This window comes from Lactuca saligna, chromosome 1 (assembly GCF_052625555.1).
Source record: "Lactuca saligna cultivar CGN05327 chromosome 1, ASM5262555v1, whole genome shotgun sequence".
Lineage (NCBI taxonomy): Eukaryota > Viridiplantae > Streptophyta > Magnoliopsida > Asterales > Asteraceae > Lactuca > Lactuca saligna.
Genome location: NC_136417.1, coordinates 165340985 through 165367700, shown reverse-complemented (window position 1 = coordinate 165367700; position 26716 = coordinate 165340985). Strand labels below are relative to the sequence as shown.

Below are 26716 nucleotides of genomic sequence, written 5' to 3'. Positions count from 1 at the left end.
ATAGATAAAAGGTTAGGGTTTCGTTATATATATATATATATATGCATGCATGTATGCGTATAGGCGCGGTCGTCACTCTCATTGATTATTTGTAAACCCTAAAATCCTCTACAATTGATGTTCTTTATCGAGCTCTTTTGAGGATTGTTTATTAAATCATTCGACACCTTTTGATCCATTAGCTTGTTCTTAATTGTTTATCTAGTCATTTATCTACCTGTTTCATAGATCTAATCGATCTTTAAGTTTGTTTTAAACTCATCAATTGGTATCAGAGCAGGAGGTTGTGTAATCGATACACTTCTTTTCTGTGAAAAAGCTTCGATTAGGGTTATTCCGCATTCATTGATATTTATTGAGTCGTCATCTCAAAATTGACGTATCTCAATATTTATTATTTTTGCCCTAATTTGATATATTACAAGTCTGATCTTTGAACAGGTTATTCGATCAATTATGGACGAGTCGCAATCCAACCCCATCAATATTTCAAATAGCATTGGATCAACAACGAAGATTCCCATCCTGTACACCCATGATTATGAAGTCTGGGCGAATCACTTTGAAGATTATGTCATAGGATCTGAGGATAATGGATACCTCATCTGGGAAGCAATTATCTCTGGACCGTTTTCTCATTCAGCAACTTCAAGGATTATTAAAACTTAAAAGGAGTATAATGATCTTCTAAAAGATGTTAAAGATGTAGCATAAGACGAAAAAGTTAAATTTCAATGCAATATCAAAGCGCTAAGATTGATTAGATTTGCTCTTCAATCCGATACTTTTAGGCTGGTAAGTTCATGCACGACTGCTAAAGAGATATGGGACAGGCTACGTGAATTGTACTCTACAGACGAAGATCTTGAACACTCCATTCAAACCTTACTCTTGTCTGAGTTTGGTGAGTTCAAGCAAGGAACAGAAGAAACGGTGACTCAAACGTTCGATCGCTTCAATCATCTTCTTAGCAAGATGATCAAACATGACATCGAAAGGAAGCTTATTGAACAGAAGGTTACATTTTTAAATGGACTCAGGTCTGAGTGGAGAGCAATCGTGTCCACCGTTAAAGCACACGGGCAATTCAAATCCTATTCTTTGGCGAAACTGGTGGGCATCCTAAAATCTCAAGAAAAGATCGTACTGCAGGAGAAAACCGTGGTTTCAAGTCTAGGTTCATTAGCCCTCCTATCGAAAAGCAAAGTTGTGATAGAGGACGAAGATCTCAACTTGGATGATTATGATCTCACATCGGAAGACTATGCTATGATGGTGTCAAACCCTAAGAGATTCATCAAGAAGAGATTCCCCACCAATAGGAATCGAAACTGGCAAGGAAGCTATAGCACTGAAAAGGTCAAAGATGAATCGAAAGCTGAAGAATCAACGAAGGAACCGAAGGCTGAAGGAGATTCTGGAGTGAGCTGCTATTACTGTGGAGGAAAGAACCACTATGCAAAAGATTGCGTCCTAAAAAAGATGGCAGACAAGGATGAAGAAAATGATGAAGAAGCTGTGTTGATGAAAAAGCTTGAAGAGTTAAGGAAGAAGAAATCTGTTGCTAACCCTTCCATGAATGCTTTAATTGTGCAGGGTTCGGTAGCTGATGATGAGTTCGGTGGCATGGAGGTATGGTCAACCGACTCTGAAGATGATGAAGTGAGGAAGCCTTCACATGGAAAGGCTTATGTAGCGAAAGAAGAGAGCAGTGTAGGAAGATGCTTGATGGTGTCCGACATTTCTCAGATGAGAGGATACAACACTGATGGTGGGAATGATGACAAAGAACAACAGAATCTGTGCTTTACTGCCAAACCACTCAGCGAGCAGTTCAGCGAACTTGATGAACTGATCAAAAAGGTACAATCAGTTTTTGTCTCATTTAAAGTCCCACAATGCTCATATGAAAAGGAATTAAAAAGTGTTAATTCAAGAATCTCTCATCTAGATAGTAGTTTAACTCAAACTCGGGTCACCAATTCTAACCTAACTAATCAATTAAGCAGGGTGTCTTCGAAGAGTGAGGAACGGCGGATGTGGATCGAACTGAAGGAGTCGGAGTTAATCAAAATAAAAGATGAAAACATTTATTTGCAAAGAGACAATTTAAAGCTTTTAAAACAACGAAATGTTTTTTGTCTGATTGCCAAACGTCTTTATACTAATATTACTCAGCTTCATTTGAATTTTGAAATAGGGCAAAAGATTCATCGCATGATTTTACCCTTTCTCGAGTTTAAGGAAGATGAAATTGATGCTGATGCATATAATTGTGAGAGTGTTATTTCGTCTGAGGATGTTAATCCAACATATTTGTATGGACTGGACAAAATTGAATCTTTCATAAAATCCAAAGACCACAAGAATATGCTCAAAAATCTTTTGGATGAAAATGATAAAATGAAGCTAAGAACCGAAACCATACAAAAATTTGACTCACTGAATGTCAACTTAAGCTCGGAAAATAAAATTGATGTTGAAAATGCATCTGAGCTTAATGAGGACGATAATATGAGTGAAATTTCTGTAGAGGACACAGTTGATTGTTCAGAATTTGTCAAGAACGAACCCGAGAACCACAAAAATCTCATCTCAAAAAAATTTGTGGAATTCGCTCGGTTGTCCCAACAAAAGTCCCCGATTCTTGTAGAGAAGGCAGTTGTATACCAAAAAGTTAGAACCACTCCGAATCAGGTGTACAAAGTCACAGGTGTAACCGAACATCAGACTGCTGAACTAACAGCTATTGTGAACGAAGATAATGTTGATGGCTGTGACGAGTTCTTCTGGTCGGCTCCCATTGACAATGCTGATGAAACGGTAGGTCTGTCTGAAAGGACTTCATGGAAAAGCAAAGGCAGATACGTACCAGAACCTTTAAATAAACCTGATTTCTTCAACGTGGCAAGTACCAGTGGAACAAAAGATGTCCCTTAAGAGAAAGAAATTCCTACAAAAGAAGTCACTTCTCAATGCAAAATAACATCGGTTCAGAGTGGATCAACCAATGAAAATCAAAAACATAAAGCTAACATCCATCATCAACCAAAGCAGATGAGAAGTCAAAAACGGGAAAGCAATCAGAGATACAGGAAAAATCTCTCAGAAAGAAAACAATTTTTGCAATCGCAAAATGCCTATTTCTCACATCAAGACAGGAATTTAGAACCAGCGAAAAATTCTGATGGATCGATGGAGAGAAACGGAAACCGAACGCAGAGTCTCGGTTCTGAGCAGAACAACAACCGAAAGCAGAAGTTCGGTTCAGGGCACAATGACAACCGAACGCAGAGTCTCGGTTCTGAGCAAAACAACAACCGAAAGCAGAGGTTCGGTTCAGAGCATAATGACAACCGAAAGCAGAAGTTCGGTTCAGGGCACAATGACAACCGAAAGCTGAGGCTCGGTTCTGAGCAAAACAACAACCAAAAGCAGAGGTTCAGCTCAGAGCATAACAACAACCGAACGTATAGATCCGGTTCAGAGAATAATTTCAACCAAAAGCACAGGTTTGGTTCGGGAATTAAAAGAGGTCAAAACTCTAAAGTTGGTCCTACCGTTAATAATAAGCAAAAGAGTCACCAAGAATCTTCAATCAAGAAATCATACCGTTCTGAGTTATCTCATTCTAACTCTTCAAAATCCTCTGTCTCTTCTTGTCCTAAAGTCCATTCTGTTTCTTCTCAAAAATCTCAGTCATCAGCTGAACAAAAAGGAAAACAGAAGGTTTCCGATACTGAATCAGAATCAATAACAAAACCATTAAATCCAAATAAAATCAAAGTTTTCACCATCAAAAGAAAAGATGAAACAACGCTAATAAAAAGAACATATGTTGTTGACATCTCTCTTACTATTCCCGTAAAAAACTCACGAGGACCCAAGAAGCTCTGGGTTCCTAAATCTGCTTAAATTTTTGCAGGTTATCAGTGACGAGCAGTATGACGAAGAATGGTACATTGATAGTGGCTGCTCGCGTCACATGACAGGGAGGAAGGAAGAACTAAGGGAATTCAGATCTCTTTCAAATGGTGGAAATGTCAAATTTGGGAACAATTCCTTCGGAACCATCAAAGGCTACGGGATGATTACAAACGATGATTTCTCAATCAGGAAAGTTGCATATGTAGAGGGACTACAACACAATCTCATCAGTGTATCTCAGCTTGTTGGAGGTACTGGTCTCAAGGTCTCATTCGATGATGAAGGTTTGGAAATTATTGAGAAGAATACGAACAAAGTTATTCTCAAATCAGAGCGCAAAGGTGAAATGTTTCCCCTAAATCTAAAACCAATCAAAGGAAACCCAACCATCTGTCTATTATCCAAAGCACAATCTGACGAAAGCTGGCTATGGCACCGAAGACTCTCTCATCTCAACTTCAAAGATATTAACAAACTTGTCACTGGAGGTCATGTGAGGGGTCTCCCATTGCTCAAGTATGACAGAGATCATCTGTGTGCTGCATGTGAAATGGGGAAGCAGAGTCGTCAAAGTCATCCATCTATAATAAACACTAAAGTCGTTGAACCACTAGAATTACTTCATATTGATTTATGTGGTCCATCTTCTATAGAAAGCATTGGTGGTAGCAAGTATATTCTTGTTATTGTTGATGACTTTTCACGTTTTACATGGGTGTTCTTTCTGAAGCTTAAATCTGAAGCGACTCACAAGCTAAAAGTGTTCATCAAGCAGATTGAAGTACAGCTGAAGAAGGTCGTTCACAAGATCAGAAGCGACAATGGGTTGGAGTTCAAAAATAAAGAATTTGAAGAATTCCTGGAAGAAAAGGGGATCAGTCACAACTTCTCAGCTCCCTACACACCTCAACAGAACGGCATTGTCGAAAGATGAAACCGATCCTTATGTGAAGCTGCCCGCACGATGCTAAGTTTTGTGTCCTTACCTTTATATTTTTGGGCTGATGCTATTTCTGCTACTTGTTTTACACAGAACAGGTCGTATCTTAACAAGCGCTTCACTCTCACTCCTTATGAGATCATCAACAACAGGAAGCCAAACGTGAAATTTTTCCATGTGTTCGGTTCTAGATGCTTCATTTTCAATTCCAAAGAACACCGCAACAAGTTTGATGTCAAAGATGACGAGGGGATATTTCTGGGTTATTCTCTTACTTCCAAAGCATACAGGGTGTTAAACAAGCGTTCAAGGAAGATAGAAGAAACTTACTACGTGACTTTTGATGATAGCTATGTTAAAAAGCTAAAGGCCAACGAAGACACAGCTCGAGAAATATTTCCTCAAACTGGCCAAGTCACAGCCTCGATCGCTAATCTATTCGAGAAATTCATGGAGCTTTTTGATGAACCAGAGAAGGCCACTCTTTCTGAAGCCAGTGCAGCAGACAACAGGGTAGATCACTTGAAGCAACTTATTGACGATGCTGCAAGAAGAATGAATGAAGAAGAATCGAGTTCACAAGACCCTCCCCAACACAATGCGTCAGTCGAGGGGGAGTGTTCACCATCAGTTGAGGGGGAGTGTCCACCATCAGTTGAGGGGGAGGATCCACCTTCATCCCAGCCAAGTTCACAAGTTGAGGGGGAGCTAAGGTCTCAACCTTCAACCGAGAGTGTCTCACCAACCGAGAGTGTCTCACCAACCGAGAGTGCCTCACCAACTGAGAATGCCTCACCAACCGAAGGTACATCAACACCCGAAAGCTCAACACCACAAGAAACCACTGTAGCTCAAGATTCACAAGACATTCCTGCAAGATCATATGTCGAGGAGGAGCATGCTGATATGTCATACAACTTCGACAGTCTGTCCGAACCAGAAGAAATGATAAATGCTGAATTAGATCCATCTTTTGATCCAAACTTCCCTCCTCTCAGCAAATGGACCAGAAATCATCCTGTCTCTCAAGTTGTTGGTAATATCTCAGAAACAGTTCTGACTCGATCACAACTCAAGGCAAAACAAGCATCGGTGTTCTCAAAAGTCGAATTCTGCATGTTTAACTCATTCGTATCAAAATTTGAACCAAAGACAGTTAAAACTGCTCTTAATCACTCCGATTGGGTTCAAGCTATGCAAGATGAACTAAATGAATTTGAAAGGAACAAGGTCTGGCGTCTTATTCCAACTCGTCCACATGCCTCGGTTGTTGGTCTCAAATGGGTCTTTAGGAACAAACTTGACAAGGAAGGGAACGTTATAAGAAACAAAGCACGTCTGGTTGTAAAAGGATACTGTCAGGAGGAAGGCATTGACTATGAAGACACTTTCGCTCCTGTAGCTAGGCTGGAATCAGTGAGAATATTTCTTGCCTATGCTGCTCACAAAAACTTTGAGGTCTTTCAAATGGACGTCAAGTGTGCATTTCTCAACGGAGATCTCGAAGAAACTGTGTATGTGGAGCAACCTCCTGGATTCGTGAATGAAAAGTATCTCGATCATTATTACATTTTGGATAAAGCCGTGTATGGTCTGAAACAAGCACCAAGAGCCTGGTATGAAACGCTGACTAAATTTTTAAAGACGTCCAAATTCAAACAAGGTTCGGTTAACCCAACCTTCTTTCGCAAAAAGGAAGGTAACCACCTTATGATCGTTCAAATTTACGTCGATGATATCATCTTTGGCTCCACGAATCCAAGCCTAACAGCTGAATTCAGAAAGCTGATGGAGACTAAATTTGAAATGAGCTCGATGGGTCCCATTAACTTTTTTCTTGGTTTAAATATCAGACAGGGACCTGAAGGCATCTTTATCAACCAGGAAGCTTACACAAAGAATCTCTTAGAAAAATTTGGCATGATGGGAGATTCAAAGGTCAAAGTCCCAATGGCGTTCGCCACTAAGCTCACTCCATCCCTGGATAAACCGGCTGTTGATATTACACTTTATCGTCAAATGATAGGCTCACTAATGTATCTTACTGCTAGCAGACCTGACATAATGTTTTCTGTTTGTTACTGTTCTCGGTTTCAGGCAAATCCACGGGAACCTCACATGGTTGCAGTGAAGAACATATTTGGTTATCTCAAGAGAACTACCTCTTTAGGTTTGTGGTAACCTTCTAACTCAGGCTTCTTCGTTCAAGCCTACTCAGATGCAGACCTTGGTGGTTGTGGTCTCGACAGGAAAAGCACCATTGGCGAATGCCAATTCCTCGATGGGAAGTTGGTTAGCTGGCAGTCAAAGAAACAAACGTGCGTGTCTCTGTCTACTACTGAAGCAGAATACATTACCGCTGCCTCCTGTACCTCTCAAGTGATTTGGATCCAGAGTCAACTCCGAGACTATGGACTCAATATGAAAAAGATCCCACTATATTGTGACTCTGAAAGTGCAATTAGGATTTGTCATAACCCAGTGCAACACTCCAAGACCAAGCACATCACACTGAGGTATCACTTCATCAAAGATCACGTGGAAGACGGAAACGTTGAAGTACACTTTGTTCGAACCACTGATCAATTGGGCGATGTCTTCACCAAAGCTCTTCATGAAACGACTTTCAAAAAAATTCTACAAGGCTTGGGTACGATGGTAGGAGAGTCGGTCCCAAATCCTCAAATCTCCAACTAAGAATCAAGAACTGAAATAGACAGAGCGCTCGGTCTCTCTCTGCTCCGGAGATTTAATGGAACCGAAGTAGACAGACCGCTCGGTCTCTCTCTGCGCTGGAGATTTAATGGAACCGAAGTAGACAGACCGCTCGGTCTCTCTCTGCTCTGGTGATTTAATGGAACCGAAATAGACAAACCGCTCGGTTCCTCTCTGTTCTGAAATTGTCACCAAAATACACAGATCGCTCAGTCTATCTCTGCTTCATCATTTTTTTATGTTGTACAATTTTATATTTCTGCTTTTATTTATTTTTCAGAAAAATCTCAAAATCACAAAAACATTTTATCTTTCTATTTTTATTTATTTTTCAGAAAAATTTCAAAATTACAAAAACATTTTATCTTTCTGTTTTTATTTATTTTTCAGAAAAATTTCAAAATCACAAAAGCATTTTATCCTTCTGTTTTATTCCGTTTTCTTACTTATTTCCACCACTCGCAACTCCTGGTTGGTGTACGCTTTGCACAGGTAAATACAAGTATCACCTTATGTAGTGTTTACCCAGGTATGTTTTATCTTTCTCTCAGACTAGTTAGACATCCCTAGAAGCATGCTGCTGTATGTTGTCGCAAGCCTCTATGACCTTGAGTACGCCTTAATCATTCAATCAATACCTATCGTTTCTTCCCAATCAGGCTATTCACTAAACACTCGGTCTAGAGCTACCGTACTCTACTCATTTGAAACATGAGTTGCTCTGCTTTGTCCCACTTTTGTAGCAGAAGGTACGTTCGGTCTCTTAACCACCTCCTCAAATTCTACATTTACCTTCGATTCCCTAAAGTAACCCTTGATGCTTTCGGTCTTTACCACTGAAGCTTATGGTTACACAACCTCTGTGTTTATGATCTTGGATTCAATTACCACGTTCTAAGTGAAACCCAAAATCCAATACCTAATATGAATTGATGGTGAGTGATATACTCAAGATGTTACTTGGAAATCTCATTTTCTTTTTGTGTGATCTTTTACGAAATCGTCTCCACCTAAGACATTTCTTCCCAAAGAGGTCCAGTTTATTTTTCTTTGAGATTTCTGTTTATCCCATGCTTGTCATTGATAATTCCCACCTACCTGTTCAACAGATCACATCGGTCTCACAGGTATCTCTGCCAACACTCAGTTTTATGTTAAGACTTGATGTTCGGTTAGAGGAAAGCTACCCCACAGCCTATGATCAAAAGATGCCTTTCATTGTTTATTAATAGACAATTGATCGTATTTCCAAGGAAACCACACAAGCACTTCAAGTCTCTCTTGGCTTTGAAGGAAGTGATTCTTGCCCGGAATCTTCCGCTTTCTGTCTTCATAATAGACAACACTCACATCTCAAACACCTTTGATTTATTTCTTCATCTTTCACACACTTATGCATGGAAATTAATTCTTTCCAACATTCTAATTGTTGTTTGGTATATGGTTTTAAGTTTTCGCTGTAACCAAACAAGGGCACAAGGAATTTCAAACGGTACAAAAATATGATTTGGGCGCGTGAAATTGATTCGTTTCACACCCACGTGTGCTGACGTATTCCTAGGATACACCATAACATCCAATCGCGCTTTTTCAGGCGACGTTTTGGTTCCCTCATCATCACGATTTTCTCTCTCCAGTGAACGGTATAAATAAGGGGTGATCGTGTTCTTTGGCATTTACCTCCCACGTAAATTCTCTCTCTGAAAAGTTTCCACTGTTCATCTTCTTCTTCAATTCAACAATGGCGACTTCTTCTTCCGCACAAGATCAAACTGCATCTTCATCTTTGCTCTCCATCAAGCCTAATCAGAATATGATTATCGAGATGACCCCTTTCTTATATGATGCGTACATGCTCCATGTGGTGGAATGCCTAAAATATTCCCCATTGCTGTTGGCACTCACGCAGGTGGAAGCCGTTCCAATGTCCCTGCTTTCTCAAGTCTACACAACAGCAAATTATGACAAACACAAAGATCGCATTTACTTCACCATCCATGACAAGAAAACCTCTGTGTCCAAAACCAAGTTTTGCTCTCTTCTATGACTTGCAGTTGATTCTTCCGTCATCTCACCGGATTTTATCACCACTACTCAACTTTTCTCGATGATGTACGAGATGGGTTATACGGAGGTTCTTACGACAATTGCGAAGGTCAAGAAATCTTGTCTTCCTTCTCAATGGAATGGATTGCTTACCCTTTTGATTAAGGGTTTAGCGGAGCGTTGTGGTGGTTCCGATACCACAAGTAAAGGATTTCTCACCATTCTTTATGGTCTTTACAACGGCATCAACCTAGATTATGGCTCGATAATCTGGTCTCAAGTCGTTCAGAGTCTCAACACCTCCACTCGATACTCTGAGATCTCATGCGGCCGTTTCTGGACGCTCATCACAAAGAAGGCCATGGATTCCCTTGAAATCCCAGTGATGAAGGATGCTCTTCTAGCTTCAATAGCCTCTTACCACACTAAGAAGATCATCGTTTCTGATCCAAGTAAGTTTCTCCATTATGGATTAATCCCTGAATCTATGTACAGGTGTGTCACGCCTCACAACAAAATCATGGCTGACTATAGCACCAGAACACCCTTGCCTCCAAGGGTTCTGTCCGAAGAACAGAAAGCTGCCTTGGAAGCCCTTGATCAACTTGCCATCCGTGGCAAGAGGGCTGGCAAAAAGGAGAAACAAGAGAAGAAAGAAACTGAACCAAAAAAGGAGAGAAAGCCAAGATCCTCGAAACGAAAACATGATGCAGATGAACCTTCTCAGTCCAAATCAAAGAAGGTCAAGAAGATGGCTAAAAGGGCCAAAGGATCCCCTTCTCCTGGCTCTGCTCCAAATAACCCATCCGACACAGAGGCTGTCGCTCCTCCCACAGAAACAACCATTGCTCAGTCTCCTCAACAACCATCTTCTCCTGCAGGCACTCATCTTCCCACTTCTCCACCAGCATCTCCCAAAATTACCAAATCACCCACTCCTCCACCTTCTCCTAAAATTCCTACTCCACCCCCCAATCAAAAAAACAGAAGGTCCCACTTTCTGTTCCTATAACCATCCCTCCCACTACAACAGAGCCAACCATTCCTTTCTCTATTACTCAACCTACATCTTCTATCCCTACTCCAATCATTACCGAATTAGTTACTATCACCTCTTCCCAACCACCAGTAACAGTCAATGTATCTGATACAGGGGCTGCTACTGTGGTTGAAACCCCCGTCATCAACATCCCACCAACCCCTTCTCCATCCTCCAACTCCGGTGCTACCTTGGGCGGTGATGATGAAGAGTACGATTCTCTTTATTATAGCCCATACCGGATTCCCACAGACACTGATGCCGATACCCATATTACCAGTCAGCAGCTTCAAGAAATTCACGACAAACTCGATAGTCTGTTGGCTGATAATAAAGCGTATGGGGGTGTGGTGCTGAAAGCCTTCATCGAGTCGGCGATCAAGACGTATACTGACGCTCTGGATCGCTCCACCGATGCCATCGACAACTCAGCCGCTTCATGCTCCAAAGCTACAAAGGAAGTTTCTGAGGTTGTTCACACAACTTAGATATTTCTTGATTCTCTCAAAGCACATGCTGATACCAGTGCAGCCAAGTTTCAGACGTCAGTCGAATCCTTTTCGGCTACCCTTCAGGGTGAAACCTCCAAGTTTGAGGCTCTGCGTGCTGACCTCAAAACTGAATCCACCTCTTTTCTCCAATCTTTGGATTCACGTTTTGCTTCTCTAGCAGCAGAGAGCACCTTAAAGGAAGATCTTGTCAAGCATCAGGCAACTATCGACCTTCAGAAGATACAACTGGCCCAGGCACAACAAGAAATCTCTTTGCTCAAAACTCAGTGGGCAGTTCTTCAAGGTTGCGCTGGTGATGTTAAGAATCTGTTGACAACTGTCCTTGACACTCATGATCCCTTCCTTACCCTTACTATCAGACAGCATCTCCAGGCTAAACTCCTTCTTGCGATTAATATCTTGAGCGAAATGAAGGGTGTCTCGGAGAAGCTTGTTCTTCCGAGACAAGGGGGAGAGGAGGGTTTATCAAAGACAGAACCGAAGGTTAATGTAGCTTCGGGTTCTGGAAAACAGTTCCTTGTTGAGAGCGAGTCAGATACAGATGAAACTATCGCTGAAGCTCTTCAACGAAAGAAAAGGGACAAAGAGCTGGATGAAACACTTAAAATAGCTCGAGAGGCCGAGGCCAAAGAAAGAAAAATCAAGGAGGATGAGGATGTTCTACAAGCCAAGAAGACTCTGTTCCCAGAATGGGACAGAGACACACTCATCAATCAAGTGATTGAGTTTCCCTCCATATATTGGTTGGAACCGATTGCATCTTTCGAGTGTGGTAATACTAAAGACTCGCAGTTTGACATGCCAATCACTCGAAAAGCTTTTACATTTCATTGCTTTGATGTCACTGCCGATGTCCCTCATCCAAACTTGAAGGTTGACAGAGAATTAATAGATTTTTATTTGCAGTATGGTTAACCACAGTACTTGACATGGAGTGCACAAAAGATAATTAAAGTCAAGGTACTGAAACCAACACAGGCTGGGATATTTGTGAACGTTAACTTCAAAATCAACAGAGGAACGGCCAACACAGAACATTTTATTTCTCTGGCAGATCTTCCCAGTCTGAATCCGCATGATTGGATTCTACTATACAACATTCTTCTCTCCAATCATAGAGAGTATGAACCAATTCTAAAACATCTCAAAAGAATGTTGGCTTCCTACATCCATGATCTCGCCACTATGGATCAAGAAATAGCAAAAATAATGAACAAGAAACCGACCGTCAAGCCTACTTCCAAGACAGGAGACGTTCACAAAATGAAGTTAGGGCAAATTGACTCTTCAAATCTGACGGTCATGTTCACTAGAGGTGACAAGCATAAGTTTCTGTTTGCTTTGGTAGACAAGCATCTGTTTTCAACAGATTGTCTGGAGCATATTATAAACATCATTCACCGATGCAAGCAGAACTCCACAGCAGACAAGAAGAACTTCACTGATATGCTTCGATGGTACATTACCTTCAGGCAACACATTCTGGCTATTATACCGAGGATTTTTGAGACGGTGAAGAAGCCTTCTGCTATTAAAAGGGAACGAAGATTCGGTGCCAAAGACGCAAAGGGGGAGATTGTTGAAGATTATTATGTTGCATCTTGGGCCCTTTTGTTTTACAACCGGATTGGGCTTGTTAATCCGTGTTTATCTAGATTAGCCTTCTTTTGATAGATAAAAGGTTAGGGTTTCGTTATATATATATATATATATATATGCATGCATGTATGCGTATAGGCGCGGTCGTCACTCTCATTGATTATTTGTAAACTCTAAAATCCTCTACAGTTGATGTTCTTTATCGAGCTCTTCTGAGGATTGTTTATTAAATCATTCGACACCTTTTGATCCATTAGCTTGTTCTTAATTGTTTATCTAGTCATTTATCTACCTGTTTCATAGATCTAATCGATCTTTAAGTTTGTTTTAAACTCATCAGGTTAAGAAAGCAACCACATTGAAAGCCGTCATCTAGGTTGCTAAGAATGTTGAGACCCAAATCAGGGTGAAGGTATGGAGAGGACAGATGTTGGTGAGAAGAGGAAGTTTGAGGGACCTTCAAGGCCCAACAAGAAAAGTAAATTCTCGAAGTCTGGTTTGAAAATAGGAAGAGAAGCAAAATGGTGCGACAAGTGTAAGAAGAAGCATGTTGGGAAATGTGGCGAAGAGGTCACACATTTTAAATGTGGAAAGCCTAGTCATTATGCCAATGAATGCACCCTCTTCAAGAAAGTTTGCTATGGGTGTGGTCAGGAAGGACATATCTCAAGGGACTGCCCGAAGAAGAAAGGGGAAGCAAGGCCCAATCTCCCACCAAATCCAAAAGCCAGAGCCTTTCAAATGACACTTGAAGCTACAAAGGAGGAAGTGGATGTCGCTTCAGGTACTTTTCTCATAAACGAATTGCCTGCCCAATTTTTTTTTGATTCTGGAGCCAACTACTCCTTTATTTCGCATGAATTTGGTAGAAAACTAGCTTTACCTGTTGATAGACTACATAATGTTTTAATAGTCGAGGTTTCTAGTGGTAAGTTTATACCTATTAGCTATCGCATGAAAAACATATTCATAGACTTGAATGGGAATAAGTTCCACGAGGAATTATTTGCCTATTGAGTTAAATGGTTTCGACATTGTGCTGGTAATGGATTGGCTTAGCGCCAATGATGTTGGAATATTGTGTAGGAAGAAGATAGTAAAAGTAAACCCGCCAGGGAAAGAGTCATTTATGGTGTATGGGGACAAACGCCGAGTGAGTTCTGGAATCATCTCCACAATGAAATCCAGAAAGTGTTTGGCCAAGGGATGTACATCATATCTAGCATTTGTGATCAATGCTAAAAAGGAAAAGAAGGAGGTGCAGAAGATACTGGTGGTGTGTGACTTTCCGGAAGTCTTTCCCGAAGATCTTCTCGGATTACCCCCTGATAGACAAGTGGAGTTTAGAATAGACTTGTTACCAGCAACAACACCAATAGCAACATCACCATACTGATTAGCACCAACGGAGATGAAGGAGCTTATGACTCAACTTTAGGAATTAATGTACAAAGGTTTCATTAGACCTAGTTCATCGCCCTGGGGAGCTCCTGTGTTATTCGTAAAGAAGAAGTACGGGACCATGAGAATGTGTATAGATTAAAGAGAGCTGAACAAGGCAACAATAAGAAACAAGTACCCGTTGCCAAGGATTGATGATGTGTTCGATCAATTGCAAGGTTCGAGATATTTCTCGAAGATCGATCTAAGGTGAGGATATCATCAGCTAAAGGTGAGAAACCAGGATATTGAGAAGATGGCTTTCAAAACAGGATATGGACACTACGAGTTTTTGGTTATATCATTTGGACTAACCAATGCTCTAATAGCCTTCATGGATTTGATGAATAGGGTTTGCAAACGATTCCTCGATAAATCCATGATAGTGTTCATAAATGACATTCTGATTTACTCGAAAATCCAGGAGGAACATCGTAAACACTTGCGAGAAGTGTTAGAAGTATTGAAAAAGGAGAAGTTGTATGCCAAGTTCTCCAAATGTGATTTTTGGATCCAGGAAGTCCAATTCTTGGGTCATGTGGTCAACCAAGATGGAATAATGGTTGATCCATCAAAAATTGAAGTTGTAATGAAGTGCGAACAACCGAAAAGTCCCACGGAGATCCGAAGATTTTTTGGATTAGCTGGATATTACAGAAGGTTTATCCATGACTTTTCTTCGATAGCTGCTCCATTGACAGCTTTGACCCACAAAGGAGCTACTTTTACTTGGAGTGAAAAGCATAAGGAAGCCTTTTAGAAGTTAAAGAAGAAATTATGTGAAGCACCAACTCTTTCTTTGCCGGAAGGAGTTGAAGACTTCACAGTTTATAGTGATGCATCTGGAGTTGGGTTAGGTTGTGTTCTGACCCAGCGGGATAAGGTGATAGCAGATGCATCAAGACAACTGAAAGAGCACGAAAAGAAATACCCTACTCATGATTTGGAGTTGGCAGCTGTAGTATTTGCCTTAAAGATATGGAGGCATTACCTCTATGGCACAAAGTGCAAAATGTTCATTAATCATAAGAGTCTCCAATATCTCTTTAATCAGAAGGAATTCAACATGAGACAACGAAGCTGGCTAGAGTTACTCAAGGACTACGACTGTGAAATACTTTACCACCCTGGTAAAGAAAATGTTGTTGTTGATGCTCTCAGTCGGAAAGTCAACCTTGAAAGGAAAAGGCCAAGAGCGTTAATAATTGAAGTTGTCTCAATAATTGTGGAGAGTATAAAGAAAGCTCAGGAAGAAGCTTCAGAGAAGAATGACCGAATGGGAGAATGTTTGGGCAAAACGTTAGTATTCGAGATAAACAGTCAAGGACTGAAGGTATTCCAAGATCGAATTTGGGTACCTAAGATAGGAGGAATAAGAGATCTTCTGATGGAAGAAGCTCACAAGACCATGTACTCGATTCATCCCGGTAGCACGAAAATGTATAGGGATTTGAAAACCCTACTATTGGTGGCCGACGATGAAGCTCGATGTTGCAAAGTATGTGGCCGAGTGTGTGACATGTGCGAGAGTTAAAGCACAACATCAGAAACCGTATGGTAGTTTAGAACCTTTACCTGTACCCATGGGTAAATGGGAAGACATCACCATGGATTTTGTGACTAAACTACCCAGAACGAAAAATGGTCACGACATGATTTGGGTGGTCGTTGATCGGTTTATGAAAAATGCACACTTCATAGCAGCCAATGAGAAATGGTCTATGGATAAACTTGCTAATGCTTACGTGAAGGAGATAGTAAGACTTCACGGTGTGCCTTTAACTGTTGTATCGGATCGTGATAGTCGTTTCACATCGAGGTTTTGGAAAAGTCTACAAGAGGAATTGGGTACGAAATTGTGTCTAAGTACAGCGTACCATCCACAAACCGATGGTCAGAGTGAAAGAACGATTCAAACACTGGAGGATATGCTGAGAGCATGTACCCTGGAATTCCAAGGTAACTGGGATGAACATTTTGTTGGATAAGGTGTCTAAGTCCATAACTATTTCTGGTATGTACTTGACCCGACCCGGCATGGTCCATTTGGGTTGCATGGCACCGTGCAATTGGATAGACTAAATGAGAGAAATAACACTTGGAGATTATTAATATATTATAAGTTCTAATATATTAATAATATTATTTGATTAGTTTGATCAAGAATTAATTTAGAATTAATTATGTGATCAAAAGATAACTAATTAAATATATGGGTTGATTATGTAAATCATCCATATCTTGTATAGTGGGCTAAGAGGCTCCATGGATTATCAAGTTGGGTTCCACCCATAGGATGCTCCATGGATGCTCCATGGGAGTTACAAACCCATGGGTCATGGAAATGAAGAGTCATGACACATTAGGGTTTAACCCTAGATGTGTCAACACTATATAAGAAACATATTCTCCACCAAAATTGGCTACACTAAGAAACAAGAGGGCTTGGCCAATTTTTGAGAAGTGTGTGTTCTCTCATAAGTTCTTCCAAGAGCATTTGGTGTTGTGTGAAGCATTTGAGGCATCACACTTGGGGTGCTAGGCTCACAAGGTTTCAAGGAACACAAACAACAACAAGGTAAGTTATTCTATCTATACTTTAAGTTAAAATTGTTCCCCATGTATGCTAGATAGGAATATAACCTTTGAATTCAACTTTGCATGATAATTAGACAAACATAGATCCAAGGTTATTAGGGTTGCATGTACACTTAGGAAGTGTTAGAATGCTCAAAACCCATCACATTTACCTTTGGTAAAATTTTCCTATAATAATAGTTTCCACTCGAGCATCAAGATGGCACCTTATCACTCTTTGAATGGACAGAAGTGTCGAACACCATCATGTTGGCTTTAAGCTAGAGAAAAATAGTTTATGGGACCTGAGATAGTCCATCAGACTGCTAAAAAGTTGAAAGTGATTAGGGAAAGGATGTTAGCAGCTTAGGATCTTCAAAAGAGCTATGCTAACAAGAAAAGAAAACCGATAACATTCGAAGTTGGTGATTCGGTTTTTCTTAAAGTCTCTCCGTGGAAGGGCTTATAAGGTTTGGTAAAAGGGGAAAGTTGAGTGCAAGGTTTATTGGACCGTTTAAAGTTCTTCGGAGAATTGGGAATCAAGCTTACAAGCTAGAATTACCAGAAGAACTAGATGGTATTCATAACACTTTCCATGTGTGTTATTTGAGGAAGTTCATGGGAGATGTTCCCGACATAATTCCAATTTCTGAGTTAAGGCTGGATGAAAGCAAGAGGCTAATCGAAGAACCAGAAGCAATCGTTGACTGTAAGACTAAAAAGTTGCAACGCAAGATGGTCGATTTAGTGCTTTTGCAATGGAAACATACGAATGGGCCAAATTTCACCTGGGAAACGGAGAGTGACATGATAAATCGCTACCCGCATTTGTTTGCTGATGTGTGATTCTGGGGCTAGAATCATCCTTAAGTGGGAGAGAATTGTAACGCCCGTGTTTCTGGCCTAAAAGCATTAATAATGGAGTAATAATCTAGGTCAACCTTTGTAACTCATTTTGAAGTAATTAGAGGAATTATGTGAATTATGTGCTTATTTGTTTAATTATTATGATTTAATTAATTAATAATAAAAATAAGCGTTGAAAATAAATATTAGAAAAAGTCGATATCTTTTAAGAAAGTAGTAGTGGCAGAAACAAGGATTCCGGAGATATAAAGAACGACGAAATCCGAGTTATAATGAAGAAGTTATGACATGTCGAAGTTTCGCGACGGAACCGACACGGCACCGGGAAGCATAAAAAGTGAATTTACGATAAACTGCTTTTTAGCCTTAGAAATCTAAATGAAAGTCGTAGTGTTCGTCGAAAATCTTGCTGTCTACGAGTGGACTCGTCGAGTCTATAGGGGGGACTCGGCGAGTTCACGTGTATCTTCAACCAACTCGGCGAGTAAATTCATGCACTCGGTGAGTAGGATCGACTGATTGCGGAATTTCGATTTTAGTTGCTGGAAATGGACTAGAAACATTACCCTAAACTGTTTTGGTACTTGAAAACTTGTTTTGATGGTGTAATGTTCTTTCTAATTCATTCACAACAACTAGTTATCAAAATTACAAAGTCTTAAATGTAATTTTTGATTGTGTTCATATTCATGTTCTTGTTCTTATGATGTTTTAGATGATCATAGGAATTATTTGTAACCTATGTGGTAGATTAATTCTTGATCATAATGTGTTTTAATGGAGTCCATAACTTGTCCTCAAGTTATGGAAAACCAAGAGTCACACTTGAATTAAAACCATTAAAACAAACACAAGAGTTAGAAAAATGAAGAGTCTTCATTTTATTACTCTATTAAACTCATAAGTTACAAGAAATGAAAAGTTTTGAAAGTTACAAAACTTTCCCTCAAGTTTTGGAACAAGAAAAGTTAAGTTAAAACTTTAAGTTCCAACCCCTAGAATTTTAAAAAGGTTAAAATTCAACCCTTATACTTATATTATGATGATTTAATAATTATATATATATGTATAAGAATAAAGTCGTCTTACCGCTAGTACGCCTCATTCACGAAGCCGGTCTATAAGGTGGGTATAAGGTTGTTGCCTATAAAATGGTGACTTAATAGGTGTCTACTCTCACCCACCGCTTGCTTGACTGGTGGAGGGTCGTTAGCCGAACGGGTAAGACAAGGACTTATAAACTCTCATTCAAAGTATGATGAATATTATAAAGTAACTAAATGTTTTAATAAATTCCCAATCTTAGTTACTTTAGGAAAATGTGAATAAGGTGCTAATCCATGAAATTACACTTTACACTTTGTCTAAGTCGTTGGTGGAGCGTGTGTGGTTAACCGGCACACTAACTTGGACTTAACAAGGTAGCTAAAGGGTGACTTAAGGTTTATTATAGTATCGGTGGAGCGTGTGTGGTTTATCGGCACATCGATTGAGTGATAAACTTTAAGGGTACCAAGTGATTTGCATGGTTACTTCACACCTCGTTTTGTGATCCTCGGTATCCCAGTCACAAAACTTGGAGGGCACTCTCGAGATTGAAACATGCCTTTGAAAAGTTCATTGAATCTCAAAGAATCTAGGAATTTCTAAAAACCAATAAAACCTAATATCTAATATTTCGGTTTTCGTGGTGGAAATTGGTGAATCGTCATTCACCTACCTTTCAAATATGGTATAGCTTAGATTACGACATACCTCTTCTAAGTTATATTATATTGTGATTGGATCCTAGCCTTAATATTACATTTGGGTGTTTTATTAAGGACTCTCTTAAATCTATACTAAACTCGTTCTCCTCTTTCAGATGTCTTCAAATAATGCTTCTGGCTCGAATCCTAATGGCTCCTTTACTCTTATGAGTCTGTGTGGGAAAGTCACCTTTGATGGATCCAACTTCAACGAATGGATCAGAAACATCAGGATGATTACCCGCTACGAGGACAAAGAATATGTCCTTGACAAGGAGCTTAAGGAGATTGATGAGACCACTGCAACTCCTCAGGAGATCGCTGACTTTCAGGCACATGAAAAGGATGCTACGAAAGTAGCATGCATCATGATAGCCACAATGACAGCAGAACTTCAAAAGTCCTATGAGGATTTCTACCCTTATGAAATGCACCAAGATTTGATGGAAAGATACCATCAAAGTGCACGACAAGAGAGGTACGAAATCATCTGCTCCATGATAACAACCATGATGAAGGACGGGGATTCCGTCACGAGCCACATGCAGAAAATGCAAAGGTATGTGGATCGATTGCTGAAACTTAATGTGAACCTCCCTGAGGAGCTAGCAATAGATATAATTTTGCGCTCGCTACCATCGTGCTATGATCAATTCCGCATGACATATCACATGAATAAGGAAGAGGTCACTCTCAGCAAACTTCAGGGACTTCTCAAGACTGCAGAAACAGGTCTTAAGGGGAAGTCGGTTGCTATCACTCCTACTCCAAACTCAACTCCGATTTTGGCAATCGGGAAAAGTCGAGGGAGGAAGAGAAAGATATCTTCGAAGGGTACCAAGGCTCGGACCCTTGATGGCTCTTCTTCAAGTGGAACCAAGAAAGGTTTCATTACTCCTTAGTCTGACCCAAAAGAGGCTGAATGCTTCTATTGCCATGAAAAAGCTCATTGGAAGCGGAACTGCCCAAAGTACCAGCAGGATGTGAAGGCTGGGAAAGTCAAACCCAACCATGCAGGTATTTACACTATCATTTCTAATAACTCACCCCATTCGAAATCTTGGGTCCTTGATACCGGTTGTGGTATTCATATTTGTTGTGACTTGCAGGGACTAAGAAGAAGTGAGGATGTGGAGCAAGGAAGAATAAACTTGATCATGGGGAACAGGAAAGCTTCACCTGTCACCAAGATTGGAGTTTATACTTTATCTCTAAGTAGTGGGTTTAGGTTAGATTTGAATAAGTGTTGTTACTCGCCAGGAATGGCAACAAATATTATTTCCTTTCATGCTTTGTACAAACAAGGGTTTACCTTTTCGTTTAATAATGAAGTTGGTTCTATTGATGCTTTCTTTAATAATGTTCTTTATTTTAAAGCATTACCTTGTGATGGTGTGTATGAAGCTGTGTCTGTTGTAGATAACTTAGGAAATGATGTTTTGTGTATTGATTCTACTAATAATAATAACTTGGATAAAGCATCATTATGGCATTGTCGTCTTGGACATATAAGCAAGAAACGCATAGGCCAACTCCAAAAGGATGGAGTCTTGGAGTCGTTTGTCCTAAAGTCAAATGATAGTTGCGAATCATGCTTACTTGGAAAAATGACAAAGTCACCCTTCACAGGCTCGTGTGAAAGCGGTGAAGGTTTGTTGGACCTGATACACACGGATGTGTGTGGACCATTCAAACATGCCACAAGGGATGCTAATCGTTATTATTTGACTTTTACTGATGATTACAGTAGATATGGATATGTCTACTTAATCAAGCATAAGTCAGAGACTTTCGAGAAGTTTAAGGAATTTAAACAGGAAGTCGAGAATCAATTGGGCAGGAACATTAAGATGCTTCAATCCGATCGGGGTGGTGAGTATCTTAGTTCAGAGTTCCTCGACTATCTAAGGGAATGTGGGATTGTCTCACAATTGATACCTCCCAGGACACCACAGTTGAATGGTGTGGCTGAGAGGCGTAATCGAACCTTGTTGGACATGGTTTGTTCCATCATGAGTCGAGCTTCACTACCAATCTCATTCTGGGGGTATGCCTTAGAGACTGCCGCCCATATCCTTAATCTAATCCCTACAAAGAAAGTTGCCAAAACTCCTCACGAGATATGGACTGGTAAAGTACCTAAACTAGACCACATCAAGATTTGGGGTTGCGAGGCTTTCGTGAGACGCGAAACTCATGATAAGCTCGAACCTCGAAGCGAGAGGTGTATTTTCATCGGCTACCCACAGCAATCCTTTGGTTACCTCTTCTACAGATCTAGTGACAATGTGGTCTTTGTAGCAAGAAGAGGAGTCTTTCGAGAAAGAGAGTTTATAAGCCAAGGAGACAGTGGGAGGCAAATTGATCTTGAAGAAATTCAAGAGTCAAGTGGTGAAGGAACTTCAAACTCTAGCCCTCAACTTGAGGAGGAAACTCCTGTTGAGCCAACTGACGAATCTGTACCTCTGAGGCGTTCCACGCGAGTTAGGAGTGCACCTGAGCATTACTATGGATTCCATATTACTGCAGAAGGTGAGACACTTATTAGTGATGGGACACTAGTAAGTCAAGATGACCCTAACAGCTACGAGGAAGCCATGGCAGGCCCCGAGTCTTCTAAATGGAAAGAGGCTATGGATAGCAAGATACAATCCATGTATGACAATCAAGTTTGGAACTTGGTTGAGAATGTACCAGGTCGAAAGACTGTAGGGTGCAAATGGGTCTTCAAGAAGAAGACCGACATGGATGGTAAAGTACACACTTATAAGGCTAGACTGGTTGCAAAGGGCTTCTCTCAAATTCCTGGAGTGGATTATGATGAGACCTTTTCTCCGGTAGCCAAGATTAAGTCTATTCGGGTTCTGTTAGCCATAGCCGCATTTCATGACTATGAAATTTGGCAAATGGATGTCAAAACCGCTTTCCTTAATGGAAAGTTGGCTGAAGATGTTTACATGAGTTAGCCAGAGGGTTTTGTCAGCAACGAGTACCCTAATAGAGTGTGTAAGCTTGAGAAATCCATTTATGGATTAAAGCAAGCACCTCGCAGATGGAATCTTTGCTTTGATGAAAAGGTCAAGGAATTTGGCTTTTCTAGGAGTGAAGATGAATCTTGTGTGTATGTCAAGGCTAGTGGGAGTATAGTTAGCTTTTTGGTATTGTATGTGGATGACATACTACTCATAGGAAACGACATTCCAACCCTGCAGGAAGTAAAGTCCTGGCTTGGAAAGTGTTTCGCTATGAAGGACCTTGGTGAAGCTGCCTATATTTTGGGGATAAGGATCTTGAGAGATCGGAGTAAAAGACTAATTGGACTTAGTCAAAGTACCTACTTGGATAAGGTGCTGAAGAGATTCAGAATGCAAGACTCCAAGAAAGGAGAGTTGCCCATCCAGAGTAACGCCAAACTGAGTAAGACACAAAGCCCTAGCACTGAGGCTGAGATAGCACAAATGAGTCGAGTACCTTATGCTTCGGCTGTAGGATTGATCATGTATGCTATGACGTGTACTCGACCTGATGTAGCTTTTGCCCTGAGCATGGTTAGCAGGTTTCAGGGGAACCCTGGCAAGGCACACTGGACTGCGGTAAAGAATATTCTCAAATATCTACGAAGGACTAAGGACTGGGTCCTTACCCTCGGTGGTAGTGATGACTTGAGAGTTGTAGGGTATAGTGATGCTAGCTTCCAGACTGATAGGGATAATTTCCGCTCTCAGTCGGGCTGGGTCTTTACCCTAAATGGAGGAGCAATTTCTTGGAAGAGTTCCAAGCAAGAGACAGTGGCAGATTCTACTTGTGAATCAGAGTATATTGCAGCTAGCGAGGCAGCAAAGGAGGCGTTATGGCTGAGGAACTTCATTGGAGACCTTGGAGTTGTACCAGCTATTAAAGAGCCAATGGAAATTTTCTGTGATAGTGAAAGTGCTGTTGCCTTAGCCAAGGAACCAAGGGATCACGGGAGATCTAGACACATCGACAGAAAATACCATTTCATCAGACATCGGATCGAAGAAGGACTCCTCGTGGCAAAGAGGGTATCATCAGATGAGAATCCGGCAGATCCCCTCACTAAGGGACTTACTCGGGTTAAGCATCTCCAGCATGCTCGGAGCATAGGGTTGATGGATGATATTAGATTTAGTAGTTAGATAACCTCGAAATTTGTAAAGTGTAATTGACATCTGATGATGAATAAAAGTGTTTTATTTATGAGTAAAGTGTTGCTATCTCTTGTCGATCATTTACTATATTTCTTTTGCATGTTTTGACTTCCAGAATAATTTTTGTTTGGTATAACATATTATTCAAACCTCCACAGTCGGTTATATGTCGGAAGTAGATATGAATCAAGACTGTCATGTTTGGTTGTAGAGGTCTTGGACAAGGCTACAGCAATCATGAGTGCTCAAAAGTTCTGAGCATTGGACTCAACCCACGCTCACTGGAATCACTTCATGGAATTCTATCTCGAGTGATCGTGAGACGGTAATATCGTATAAGTCTTCAAACCTAGAGATATGATTTGTTACTTACAACTTGGTTATGCATTGATTGTACGAAAAAACGCATTGGTAACTCGATGTTATAAATCGCGCTCTTGTGTGTAATTCAATGAGTGGTAGAACAAACATATGAGTCGAAGTTTATCTGTTCCTTCTTGGATTAGAAGCTGATATCTGTGCCCCTCGATGATTTTGTTTTGACCTATGTACTGGGCCCGGTCAGAACTAAGTTGATGTGTTCAATTAAGTTCTTTGTCAAACAAATCGGAAATCGGGAAACAAACTGTTGGACAATAAGTAAGACATTGTTCCATGTATTTGTCCGACTGATATCTAGAACAGAGGATTATATGATCACTTATCTTAAATGGCGTACCATCATCTTCTCAGTTCCGAGAATCCTTGTAAAGAGCTACGATTGCCGATCGGTTCCTGAAGTCATACTTGCAGTAATAGTTATTAGACTTATCCAAGTGGGAGACTGTTGGATAAGGTGTCTAAGTCCATAACTATTTCTGGTATGTACTTGACCCGACCCGGCATGGTCCATTTGGGTTGCATGGCACCGTACAATTGGATAGACTAAATGAGAGAAATAACACTTGGAGATTATTAATATATTATAAGTTCTAATATATTAATAATATTATTTGATTAGTTTGATCAAGAATTAATTTAGAATTAATTATGTGATCAAAAGATAACTAATTAAATATATGGGTTCATTATGTAAATCATCCATATCTTGTATAGTGGGCTAAGAGGCTCCATAAATTATCAAGTTGGGTTCCACCCATAGGATGCTCCATGGGAGTTACAAACCCATGGGTCATGGAAATGAAGAGTCATGACACATTAGGGTTTAACCCTAGATGTGTCAACACTATATAAGAAACATATTCTCCACCAAAATCGGCTACACTAAGAAACAAGAGGGCTTGACCGATTTTTGAGAAGTGTGTGTTCTCTCATAAGTTCTTCCAAGAGCATTTGGTGTTGTGTGAAGCATTTGAGGCATCACACTTGGGGTGCTAGGCTCACAAGGTTTCAAGGAACACAAACAACAACAAGGTAAGTTATTCTATCTATACTTTAAGTTAAAATTGTTCCCCATGTATGCTAGATAGGAATATAACCTTGGAATTCAACTTTGCATGATAATTAGACAAACATAGATCCAAGGTTATTAGGGTTGCATGTACACTTAGGAAGTGTTAGAATGCACAAAACCCATCACATTTACCTTTGGTAAAATTTTCCTATAATAATAGTTTCCACTCGAGCATCAAGATGGCACCTTATCACTCTTTGAATGGACAGAAGTGTCGAACACCATCATGCTGGCTTGAAGCTAGAGAAAAGCAGTTTATGGGCCCTGAGATAGTCCATCAGACTGCTAAAAAGTTGAAAGTGATTAGGGAAAGGATGTTAGCAGCTTAGGATCTTCAAAAGAGCTATGCTGACAAGAAAAGAAAACCGATAACATTCGAAGTTGGTGATTCGGTTTTTCTTAAAGTCTCTCCGTGGAAGGGACTTATAAGATTTGGTAAAAGGGGAAAGTTAAGTGCAAGGTTTATTGGACCGTTTAAAGTTCTTCGGAGAATTGGGAATCAAGCTTACAAGCTAGAATTACCAGAAGAACTAGATGGTATTCATAACACTTTCCATGTGTGTTATTTGAGGAAGTTCACGGGAGGTGTTCCCGACATAATTCCAATTTCTGAGTTAAGGCTGGATGAAAGCAAGAGGCTAATCGAAGAACCAAAAGCAATCGTTGACCGTAAGACTAAAAAGTTGCAACGCAAGATGGTCGATTTAGTGCTTTTGCAATGGAAACATACGAATGGGCCAAATTTCACCTGGGAAACGGAGAGTGACATGATAAATCGCTACCCGCATTTGTTTGCTGATGTGTGATTCTGGGGCTAGAATCATCCTTAAGTGGGAGAGAATTGTAACGCCCGTGTTTCTAGCCTAAAAGCATTAATAATGGAGTAATAATCTAGGTCAACCTTTGTAACTCATTTTGAAGTAATTAGAGGAATTATGTGAATTATGTGCTTATTTGTTTAATTATTATGATTTAATTAATTAATAATAAAAATAAGCGTTGAAAATAAATATTAGAAAAAGTCGATATCTTTTAAGAAAGTAGTAGTGGCAGAAACAAGGATTCCGGAGATATAAAGAACGGCGAAATCCGAGTTATAATGAAGAAGTTATGACATGTCGAAGTTTCGCGACGGAACCAACACGGCACCGGGAAGCATAAAAAGTAAATTTACGATAAACTGCTTTTTAGCCTTAGAAATCTAAATGAAAGTCGTAGTTTTCGTTAAACCGAGAGCGTACATAAAAATAACGCCCAAATCTGACTTTGTATGCGGAAGTTATGATTTTTCTAAGTTTTAGCTTAGCAATAGACAGCTAAAAACTCAAACTTAAGATTGAGCGATATTTAGCTGACACAACCTAAACGAGAATCGAAGGTCTTGTCAATAGTAGTACAACGGTAATAGGAATGATGAAAATGGACGTCGGATGAAGAAGTTATGAATTTTTAACGGATGGTACAGATCCGACCACTTCACCCTTCTCACGAATCCGACGCGTGTCACGTTCTCCTCGGACCGAAGTCTTAGCTAATCAAAGGCTGCCTCATACCCTTCACATGTCCGAATCTCACACGGGCCATGTCCGAGCCTCGTGGCCTTCGCATCTTCCAACGCACCTCCTACACCTCGCCTCTGTGTCTCGCCCTCGCACCAACCACTTGTCCCTCTCGCATCCGAGCC

The 26716-nt window shown here is 40.3% G+C and overlaps 1 protein-coding gene across 1 annotated transcript in view; it reads left to right on the top strand.

Annotated features, from left to right (window-relative positions):
* LOC145013231 (uncharacterized) overlaps positions 1-26716 on the top strand; it is a 90722-nt gene that overhangs the window by 8574 nt on the left and 55432 nt on the right. The gene's annotated exons all lie outside the window — the stretch shown is intronic.